This window comes from Miscanthus floridulus, chromosome 8 (assembly GCF_019320115.1).
Source record: "Miscanthus floridulus cultivar M001 chromosome 8, ASM1932011v1, whole genome shotgun sequence".
NCBI classification, from domain to species: Eukaryota; Viridiplantae; Streptophyta; class Magnoliopsida; order Poales; family Poaceae; genus Miscanthus; species Miscanthus floridulus.
The window spans coordinates 80,554,108-80,565,569 of record NC_089587.1 but is presented as its reverse complement, the minus strand read 5'-3'; the positions used below and the strand labels follow the sequence as shown (position 1 = coordinate 80,565,569).

The following is an 11,462-nucleotide window of genomic DNA, read 5'->3' as shown; positions in this document are numbered from 1 at the left end:
ACCGATATGTGGCAGGCATCAGCTTCAAGCATTTCTTTGTTTCAGGTTGACGCGCATTACAACAGTGCTTCGAGGTCCATCTCAGCGAAAGTGCAGGGATCCGGAATGCCAAATTTCCTTAGCACCTGCAAGCACTAGCAGAACTCAAGGAATAGTGCTATAAATTTGGCAAAACAAATCACGTGTATCCATGTTATGATTTTCTTGTTCTCGGATAATATCATTTGTGTTCCTAAGTTCTTATTTCTGCCAGTACATCTCTTACTCTTAGTATAGATCACCTATGGAATTGGAGTAGCTCATAATTCAAGCGTATAAGATTGTGCTACCTAATATGGTGCTAACTTTATTCATTTTATCCTCAGAAATCTTCATTCCTATGGCAGCTAAACTACTGGTACTTAAGCAGCACACAGGTTATAACAGCATTCAAAAGCGAGGCAGAGTAAGTACCTCAGCATGGACAATTCCTAAGTAGCCAACTTGCTTGCCATCACTTGTAACAATTTTACATTGTCTTTTCGGGAAGAACTCAGGTTCCTAAAGAAATGAAATCAGTATATAAATGTTGACAACAGCAAAAGACAAGACAATTTATGAAGTTACTCTTACATCTGTAGGTACATAGTAATTCTCGCCAAAGTTGACATGCGGAGCTCTGACAACTTTGACAATACTATCCACCAATCCCATAATTTCCTGGACAATTTAATCAAGTTAGCATAGGCCTACATAGAAGCTGTGTAAATACATGCCTATACAGATGTTTTGGCAGGTAATATTCTAAATAACATGTTGTTCCAAATAGAAAGAGCTATATATTATAAAAGTATTTTTTAACTAATCTAGCAACATAAAACTTATGTTACCCAATCTACTTGATTTCTTAGATATTCATTGTCTATGTTTAAAAGGTTTGATCAAGAAATCCTAAATGGGCTTATACTATGGTTGAAATGTAGAATTTGAAGGAGAGTATTATCATGCAATCACAATTAAGTTGGAAGGGAAAGGAAAACAATAGGCAAAATGACACTGCTGACAGCAAGAGAAATTTGAAGTTTTTTTTTCCTGGCTTCTTCTTTATTTGGTTGGCGTTTTATGTGTGACACAACATTCCATAGACAATATCCTTATCACTTATATAACAACAACAACAACAACAACAAAGCCTTTAAGTCCCAAACAAGTTGGGGTAGCCTAGAGTTGAAACCCAGCAGAAGCAATCAAGGTTCAGGCACGTGAATAGCTGTCTTCCAAGCACTCCTATCTAAGGCTAAGTCTTTGGGTATATTCCATCCTTTCAAGTCTCCTTTTATTGCCTCTACCCAAGTCAACTTCGGTCTTCCTCTGCCTCTCTTCACGTTACTATCCTGGCTTAGGATTCCACTACGCACCGGTGCCTTTGGAGGTCTCCGTTGGACATGTCCAAACCATCTCAACCGGTGTTGGACAAGCTTTTCTTCAATTGGTGCTACCCCTAATCTATCACATATATCGTCGTTCTGAACTTGATCCCTTCTTGTATGACCACAAATCCAACGCAACATACGCATTTACGCGACACTTATCTGTTGAATATGTCGTCTTTTCGTAGGCCAACATTCTGCACCATACAACATAACAAGTCTAATCGCCGTCCTATAAAACTTGCCTTTTAGCTTTTATGGTACCCTTTTGTCACATAGGACACCAGATGCTTGTCGCCACTTCATCCACCCTGCTTTGATTCTATGGCTAACATCTTCATCAATATCCCCGTCTCTCTGTAGCATTGATCCTAAATATCGAAAGGTATCCTTCCTAGGTACTACTTGACCTTCCAAACTAATATCTTCCTCCTCCCGAGTAGTAGTGCCGAAGTCACATCTCATATACTCAGTTTTAGTTCTACTGAGTCTAAAACCTTTGGACTCCAAAGTCTCCCGTCATAACTCCAGTTTCTGATTCACTCCTGTCCGGCTTTCATCAACTAGCACTACATCGTCCGCGAAAAGCATACACCAAGGGATGTCCCCTTATATGTCCCTTGTGACCTCATCCATCACTAAGACAAACAAATAAGGCTCAAAGCTGACCCTTGATGTAGTCCTATCCTAATCGAGAAGTCATCCGTGTCTCCATCACTTGTTCGAACTCTAGTCACAACATTGTTGTACATGTCCTTAATGAGCCCGACGTACTTCGTTGGGACTTTATGTTTGTCCAAAGCCCACCACATAACATCCCTTGGTATTTTATCATAAGCCTTCTCCAAGTCAATAAAAACCATGTGTAGGTCCTTCTTCTCCCTATACCGCTCCATAATTTATCTTATTAAGAAAATGGCTTCCATGGTTGACCTTCCGGGCATGAAACCAAATTGGTTTATAGAGACCCGCGTTATTGCTCTCAAGCGATGCTCGATAACTCTCTCCCATAGCTTCATAGTATGGCTAATCAACTTAATTCTCCGGTAATTAGTACAACTTTGAATATCCCCTTTATTCTTGTAGATCGGTACCAATATACTTCTCCTCCACTCATCAGGTATCTTGTTCGATCGAAAAATATGGTTAAACAACTTGGTTAGCCATACTATAGCTATGTCCCGAGGCATCTCCACACCTCGATTGGGATACCATCCGGTCCCATCGCCTTACCTCTTTTCATCCTTTTCAACGCTTCTGACCTCAGATTCTTGGATTCTCCGCACAAAGCGCCTATTGGTGTCATCAAAAGAGTCATCCAACTGAAAGGTTATGTCTATATTCTCACCATTGAACAATTTGTCAAAATACTCTTGCCATCGATGTCGGATCTCATCCTCATTCACCAAGAGATGCTCCATTTCATCCTTAATGCACTTAACTTGGTTGAAGTCCCTTGTCTTTCTCTCACGAACCCTAGCCATCCTATAAATGTCCTTCTCTCCTTCCTTCGTACTCAAACGTTGGTAAAGATCCTCATACGCTCTACCCTTTGCCACACTTACAGCTCACTTTGCAGTCTTCTTTGCACCCTTGTACTTCTCTATGTTGTCCACACTACTGTCATGATACAAGCAGATAGCACTCTTTCTTCTCCTTAATAGCCCTTTGGACTTATATAGCAAATATAAATATTGCTTCTTTTCAAAAAGTACCTTTATAGGTCTTGGATGGTCTATATTATGTTTCAGTGTTTTCAATAAACACGACATCAGACTAGTTCTAACAACCTGCAAGGTAACAAGGAAAAAAATGATTATAACAAACCAACAAGATAACAAGTAAAAGAATGATTATAGCAAATGAATGACATTGTAGAACAATGTTTATTTCCTTGGCAATCAAATATGGAGAGAAAATGAGTTGTCAGTAGGTGGGCATTCGGTCAGACCAAATCAATGGGTTCGGTTCATCGGTTTTCCTCAAATTTCAGGTATAAAAAACTGGGTACTGATTGGTTCCTAAAAATTATCAAGATGTAGCAAATTTGGTCTCGGTTAGTTCGGTTTGGTCTCGGCCATGACTGAACTAACCAAGCTAGCAATACACATCGAAAAATAAATCACAAAATCACCTATGTAATACAATGGTAGATTTTGTAAGTGAACACAAATGAGCATGATGAAACACAGATCAACAAAGGATGAAGCATAAATCATCTGCCTTCAGCAGGGAGGAACCGTTGCCGTCAGCTAGGTTTGACATCGGGTGGCTGCCTCAGCCAGCGGCAGCTAGACGTGATCACTGGCTTGGTCCTCGGGGACTGGGGAGGAGGTCGCCAACCGTCGCTGCAGCTCGGAGGGCAACCTCATCTCCCTGGTCAGCCGCCTATCAACAGCTCTACATATGTGAGAGAAGGCGCGGGCCACAGGCAGGAGAAGGCAGACCACACCCGCTGAGGCACTACCGAGTGGTCGAGTCAGGAGGAGGAGGGGGGCGTAGCCATGCAGGCGCCTCTGACTCATCGCTATGTGCCACGATGCTAGAGAGGACAGGTGGGGTGTTGTGGGTGACCAGGAGGAAGTGGACGGATTGGGGGCAGGTGGTGAGGAATCAGAGTGAGATATCTCTTATATAGAGAGGGTTGGGAAGGGTTATTGGGCTAGGACAAATGTATTACTCAGCTTCTATGTGCAGTGCTGTTTTTTTTTCAGGTTCTTCAGTTACCGGGTTAAGACCGAATAAACCGGGACTTAATTCAGTTAGTTAGTTCTTGAGGCCGAATTAGAGACAAAAAAAGAAAATCAGTTCCTGTCATTTCGGATTCGGTCTGGGTTAGTTCGGTTCTGTTTCTCAGGTTTGGTCAATTATGCTTGTCCCTAGTTGCCTGTGTAGAACATGCAGAACTAAAATGAAAGATAAGGCTGAGAAGTCAGATGAGGAACAATCAAAAGTTAAATAATAGGATTACAAGAATGTACGGCTAATTGCACCTAGAAGTCACAGAATAACAGAAAACACAGAATCATGATACACCAGCAAGATGCATCAGTAAATAAACGCAGCAAAGATGATTATCCTGCAATTAGTTTATGAATTAACTTTTTTTGGTTTTGCAAGAAAGGCATCAATCAACCAAAAATTTACACTATTGTTCGCACTATAGTTAATTGAGAGCACATAGGAGAGCTGACTGATGGCTGCACCAAGTACTGGGGTGGTTGACGATAAAATCGGGGAAAATTTACCTCAAATTCAGAAGTGCGAGGGTTTGCGATAATGACTGCTTTACTTTTGTCATCTGCTCTGTTTAACATGTCAAAGTTTTCTTCGTGTGAAAACAAGATAAATGTGAGCACCTCCATATAACCAGCTCTTGCAACCTGGCCACAAAGGATTTTTCAGTAAAGATCAACTGATTAACAGATAAAAAGTTAAAAACACAAGAAAAAGAAACACAAAGACATCAAATATCAGCAAGATGCCACAAAGACAACGAATACCTAAAGTACCTCAGCACGAATTTTATCTGAGAACCTGTTTAATGGTTGCCTTCCTCCTATTGTCATACACTTGGGCTTTGATTTTGGCACATTGTTGAATCCATAAGCTATAGCAACGTCCTTTGTAGAAGCCAAACACAAATTAAACCAGTTAACAATGACAGCAAACAAATACCTACAAAAACAGTTGAAACAGCTAGATAATAGCAAATATACCTCCAACAAATCACGGGCATGCAGAATATCACTTCTTGTTGGAGGAACAGACACTGAAATGCGAGGCTCCCCCTTCAATGAGTGACTTTCAGCTTGCAGTTGCATTTTATTCAAAAGACAGACAACCTACAGTTTCAGATGCACAGTTGTTAATTCAGATTGAAAACATCCTTGCTAAAACTTTCAGGAACTTGCAGGTACCTGTTTCTCGTCCTGGGAGATGCCAATAGGCCCAAGAATGTCATATAATGAAGGGATAATTGTCCGTTGGACATCCAAAGTGATGACCCTTTGCTGGCGGACATCCACTTTGGAGCATTTTGCCAGATGACACTCTGGTTCGGTGAAATTAGGCCACAGGACACCGTGGACTAGTTGCAGCCGGTTGAGGAGAGAGAATAGTGATGAAATAACATTCTTGCCCCTGCCGCTTTCTTCTTCCTCTCTCTCTCCCTTTCTCTTTTTTTTTTCCTGTTTCCTGTCCCCGCCACCCTCTCCGCCTCCCGCACCCGCTGTCGCTGAAATATAGTGAAGGAGCACCTTTTTTCTCCCTCCCTTGTCTCACTGGCAAAGCACGCACCGGCGGCGGCGTCGGAACTCACGGCTGGGTGGGCGCACGCGGCACCGGCCGGCGAGGATGCGGTAGTGGGGGACTCCGAGCGCCCGGCCCTGCGCACCGAGGGCTACTTCCTCGTGAAGCCCGACTGCCTCTGCGTGCTGCCGTCGACGGTGGCGGCACTCGTCCGCTCGTGTCTACTCCGCGGCGGCGCCGCGGCGCCACCGAGTCGTGCCCGCATTGCTCGCGTCACTTGCTCTCGCCTGCTCTGTCCACTTGTACCTACGACTGTGCGTCCGCTCGCGCTCGCTCTCAGGTCGCCGCTGTCCGCTTGTGCTCGCCCGCAGGTCGTAGGTCGCGCGCCATCTGCTCGTGCCTCCACGGACCCGGCGTCTCCACGTCGGCCACCGGGTCGACCTTGCCGTGCGGCCAGCCGGGCTCGGGAGTGGTGGCGCCGGCGAGGCCTGCTGACCAACTGGCTTGATTCAGCGCATCTTCGTCCTGCAGTGGGTGAATTTATTCGCGGCCTCCATGCGTTGCTGCGTCGCCGGCCGGTCCATTCCAATTCCCGAACGAAGCTGTGGTGTGGTGTCGTCCTCGCCGGTCGGCCAAATCCGCCCTATGGCTGGCGCGAACCCCGCTGAAGATCAGGCACGTACGGCTGACTTCTGGATTTTTCTCCTGTCGGGTATGAGGCTGACTTCTGGTTTGGATGGAAACAAAAAAAAGAGAAAAGGGAGAGAGGAAGAAGAAAGCGGCAGGGCAAGAATGTCATTTCACCGTTGTTCCCTCTCCTCAACCGGCTGCAACCGGCCCGTGGTGTCCTGTGGCCTAATTTCACCGAACCAGAGTGTCTTCTAGCAAAATGCTCCAAAATAGGTGTCCGTCAGCAAAGGACCATCACTTTGGATGTCCAACAGACAATTGTCCCTATAATGAAACATCCATTTTGTAACATGAAAGATCAGGGTAAACTGTTTTCCTGCCATCATAATGTACCACTTCAACAGGTTCCACTTCAAATTTAGTCTCACAATACTCAGAGAACATGGTAACCTAGAAATATAAGTAACAAGCGCATCAATACAATAAGTTTCAACTTCTTAAACTAGAGGACATGTTCCCATCTAAAATACAGCATAAAATCACCCACCATTGTATTCAGCACTATATTTGCTTTGGTAAGGTCAGTAGCTGTACATTCAATAAAGATATTCCTTGTTGCAAGGGTGATAGCTGAGTGTGCACCATTGATGATAGGAGGTAATGATAATACAGTCCTGCAAAGTATTGCAATGTCAGCTGTGCAGCGACACCAGTATTAACAGTTTCTATATCATAAACGTTAAAGAAAGGATGGCACTCATGACGAAACATGGGCCACTTTATCAGTAAAATGAATATATTTAAGAGAACAGCTTTTCCTTGAAAAATGAACAATGTTTTTTGAAGTTTAACTAGATGGACAAATTTCTAGAGAGCTGTGCCAACAGAAATCTTTCGATTTAATTATTGTTGTCCTCTCTAGTAATTATTAGTCTTTTTCGAAAAGATCATAGGCCTTGAAAGAAAGAGGTCAACAAATGAAATGATAAGAGCATGTCATTATTTTACCTGTTGCTATCATAGATAACAGGGTACACTGGAGAATTCTCAATTATATGCAAGAACTTCTTCAGTTTCATGTCTGACTGCCACAAAGCAAGAGATGTCAGTAATAAAAATATACAAGGAACATAGCACCTAAAAGAATATATTAAGATCTAGAACCTATGATATTAAGCGTCAAGCTTGAGAAATTAACAGTTTCCATCCTGATACATGGCCCAATTTAGTGTACAATGACACAACAAACACTCTGATGTAGCTACTTACTTTATAGAATTTCATCAGTTTAACAAAAGTTAGAACAGTGAGTCCAAAAATGTTGCCTTCTCAGCAACCTACTAAAAATTGTAATGATGATCAGAAAACAACAAGTAATATAACATAAAAATCATCTGATTGAACTAAATAAATTACTTTTACCTGCTTTAATGGGACAAAGTTGATTTCATGTGGTGGTAGAGCCTAGGGAGAGAAAAAAAAAATCAAATGTCAGATATAAAGGATGATACAAAGTTCATTTATATAGCCACATGTCAGCAATGGTTATATCTTTGGTTAACAACAAAAAATGTTATATTTAAGAGGCTTGTTCATATATGCATGGTACAAAATATAACATAGTCAACCAATTCCTAAGAAATCTATCTTCTCCACCAAAAATATTGACCAACATAAATAAATTATTCAGCTGTAAGTTAGTTATAATGCCACAAATCTTAAGTTAAAACTGTTTAAGGTTCCTCCATGCTAGAAGCTAAATAATAGTTTCTTTATAACAGTTGGTTTGGATATTCAGACTGCAGTATACACCGATGGTTATTACTTTTCCGAGTCAAAAGGTTATTAAAATAACAATTTCTTATCCCTTTTATGAGAAAAAACTAGTTAATACTTTCATGTATACATGCTGTCATGCATTCTGAACAAATATAAACTCGAAAGCATAGGGAGTAGCAGTTGTTTACAAGTCATCCGACTAATCACGATTAGTCGCGATTAATCGGCCTAGTCGGCCTCTGGAGGTCAATCAGGGTTACTGAGGCGACTAGCTCGACTAGAAACCTAGTCGTCCGAGCTGGATCATGTGGCTGGCTGTCCTATTCACGGGCCTGCTCAACTGGGCTTAGAGGTGTGCTATTGGGCTGCCCATTTGGCCCGTTAGGTTAGCATAAGTGTGTCTGGACGTCACCAAAAACACAGAGAACGGAGTCAGCACTGATTTCCTTCTCCCACGATGCCGCAATTCCTCGCCCACACACCATTCTTCGTCTCCTGCGTGCTATTCTTTGTCCAACACCGTTCCTGTGGTGAAGCCACCACCCTTCTACGTGATGACTACGCTGATTGTGAGTGTGCCCTTTCCCTCCTCCCCTATCTCTCAATCTGCAGTGCTAATGCCGTCTCCTTGCTTGCTGTGCTGCTGCCCCTCTGCTAGTCTGATTGCTTGCTGTGCTGCCCCTCTGCTACTCTGCCTGCTTGCTGGTACTCCATCCTAAGGTGCTGTACTGCTAATCTGCTATTTTGTGTATATGTGTAGATGTGGAACATTGCAGAAATGAACTAGCCAATAATGTAGTCATGATGCTTGCTTTATTGTGTATACTATATAGTATATATATAGCCAATAAACATAGGAACAGTGTGCAAGTCTATGACAGAGATTGCCATGAACGCAGGGTGAATAAGATAATACCCAAGATTGAGCTACAAAATTAGCTTATTGCAGCACTGTGATAATTTTACCTCATATGAGAAGGGTCCTTGCAGAGTGTCCAGATCATGGGTGCCAATAGCAACAAGAGTTCTCTTCCTGTTATCCATCATGGAGTAGTCTGAGTTAATTAATCATTGTATTGAGTACGATCCTGATATCAATACAATGAAAAGCAAAAAGCAATAAGATAAGCTATACCGGCAGATATTTTGGTGGAGTTTGTCTTGAAGATCAATGAAGCTGTTGTATCTTGCTTCATCAAAAGTTACCCCCCTTAGGACAGCACAAACTACGTATGGTCTAATTTTTGAAGTCTGAAAAAAAAACAGCAAATGAAGGCTTACATTGGAAGAAAATAAGAACATAAATAATACCATTCTGGAGAATACGATCAGCATCAACATTAGCAAATACAACACTAATCCATTAATACATAGCTTTTAGAATTAGTAATAACAGGCGTACCCAGTGCAGAGAGCTCAAATATCAAAATCATGAATATGTTAATGTCTTAACATTTAGCGCCAGCTTCAAGCTATAATCGCTTTCATGACAATAATAAAACATTACAAAGAGCATGCACCAAAAAACTATACATATTTAATGGCATGGAAAATGTCAGTAGGGTATTGCTTCTTTTTTTCCTTCAAAAACGACAGTTTCACACATCATTTCTCCATTACTCCGGAGACACAACATTCCATATCCAATGCAAAATCCCAAAAAGAATCAACTGGTTCAAGAGCATCGCCAGGTTATAACATACACCAAACAATGCTGCTGTACAATTTTCTCTACAACCTAGAGAAGGAAAACTGAAGAAATCTAGCTTTTTCTTCTACGAAATTATTTGAAATGCACTGCGAGACCAAAGAACATGAACTTACCTCTGGTTTAACATGCATCTGAAGAATTGAACCACGAGGGATAGATGAAACTTGGAATACAGGGCTTCCTTCAGTCCCCGTGAAAACACGGAGAGCTCTTGCTAATCCTTCAAGACATAGCAAATCATATTTGCATACATTGTTCCAAGTTTTCACCGGGTTTCCAAAATCCTGTATACCTACCTAGTATTGTAGTAACATCGATTCAATTGACGAAAACAAGATTTGCTGAACTGTTGGCGGCAACCTCTATCTTGTAGATGACCTCGTCATCGTCGTCCACCTCGCCGTCGTCCTCGAGGTGCTTCTCCTTCCTGATAATAGCCTTCTCCGTCGTCTGCACACGCACCCCAAAACACTCAAAATTCAGAAAACGCCACTCTCAGCACAGAGAATGGGAGGGGATACGGCAAAGAGAGATGCTCACCACGTCGTCGAGCACTCGAGCTCGATGCCGAACTCGAAGCAGAGCGCCTTGAACTCCTCCTGTGCTGTTGCCAGGAGGATGGGTTACGAGTTGTCGCGGAAGGGAGAGCTGGGGTTTTGGGGAGGAACTGAGTAAAGGAATACAAACTTACTGTAGGTCCGGCCGAGGGCGGCGAAGAGACGGTCCCGGCCGACGCTCACCGTCGGCATCGCGGCTGCGGCGGCGGAGGAGATGGTCTCGGAGGCCTTCGATGGGAACGAAATCGTCACTTCGCCCGGGGCGACGTCGGCCTGCTGCAGTCAGGGCATCCGACCGTCCGCTCCCATCCAACGGCAGCTTCTGAAACTCGGTTAGTAGGCCGCACGATAGTCAGCCCATCTAAGCCCAACGACCCATCTAAACTCAGTCGGTTTGCTCCGTTGCCCTTTTTTTAAGCGGAAACCCTACTTATGTGGCGTCCGCCATCCAGGTGGATCCGGCACTCGCCCACGCCACTCCCGCCCCGTGTCACCCGCTCGCTCTACTCGCGGGATGGACCCTGCCCTCGCTCGTGCCCCCGCCGCCTGCCCGTGCCGCGCACGGCGAGCCCGACGTGCTAAGCACTCGCTAGCTCGCTCCTGGACTTACGCCTCCCGTCGCGGCTATGCTCCATCCGCTTGCCCCTGCCCCTGCCAAGGTCCGTGCCGTCGACGAGCTCCACACCGGCGACCTCCGCGCCATTCTGCGGCTTCGAGCTTCGTGCCGGCGTCAAGCTCGCGTCGACGAGCCTCTATTCGTCCAAGCAGCAAGCAGATGCTACGCTGAAAGTGCATGTTGCAATAGTATGTTTCAAGTATTTTGGATATTTTCCGAGGTATGTTGCAAGTGTTGTATGTCGATAGTGCACAAGTATATCGGGATATTGCACATGTTGTAATAGCTATACACTTATGTTTCAAGTGTATGTTCCAAATGTTTCATATGTTCCAGACGAATGTTGCAAATGTTGCATATACATGCATGTTGCAAGCATATGTTTCAAGTGTTTTCATACGTATGTTTGCAAGTGTTTCATCCAGATGTTGCATGTGTTTGAAATGGTTTTCAAATGTTTTTCTAGAGTTTTCGAAAGTGTTTTAGACGCTTTGTTTCAAGTGTTTCAT

General features: G+C 43.5%; 1 pseudogene; it reads right to left on the bottom strand.

Annotated features, from left to right (window-relative positions):
- Positions 1 to 707: 707 nt before the first annotated feature.
- Positions 708 to 10,683, bottom strand: LOC136476807 (phenylalanine--tRNA ligase beta subunit, cytoplasmic-like; annotated as a pseudogene).
- Positions 10,684 to 11,462: the final 779 nt, after the last annotated feature.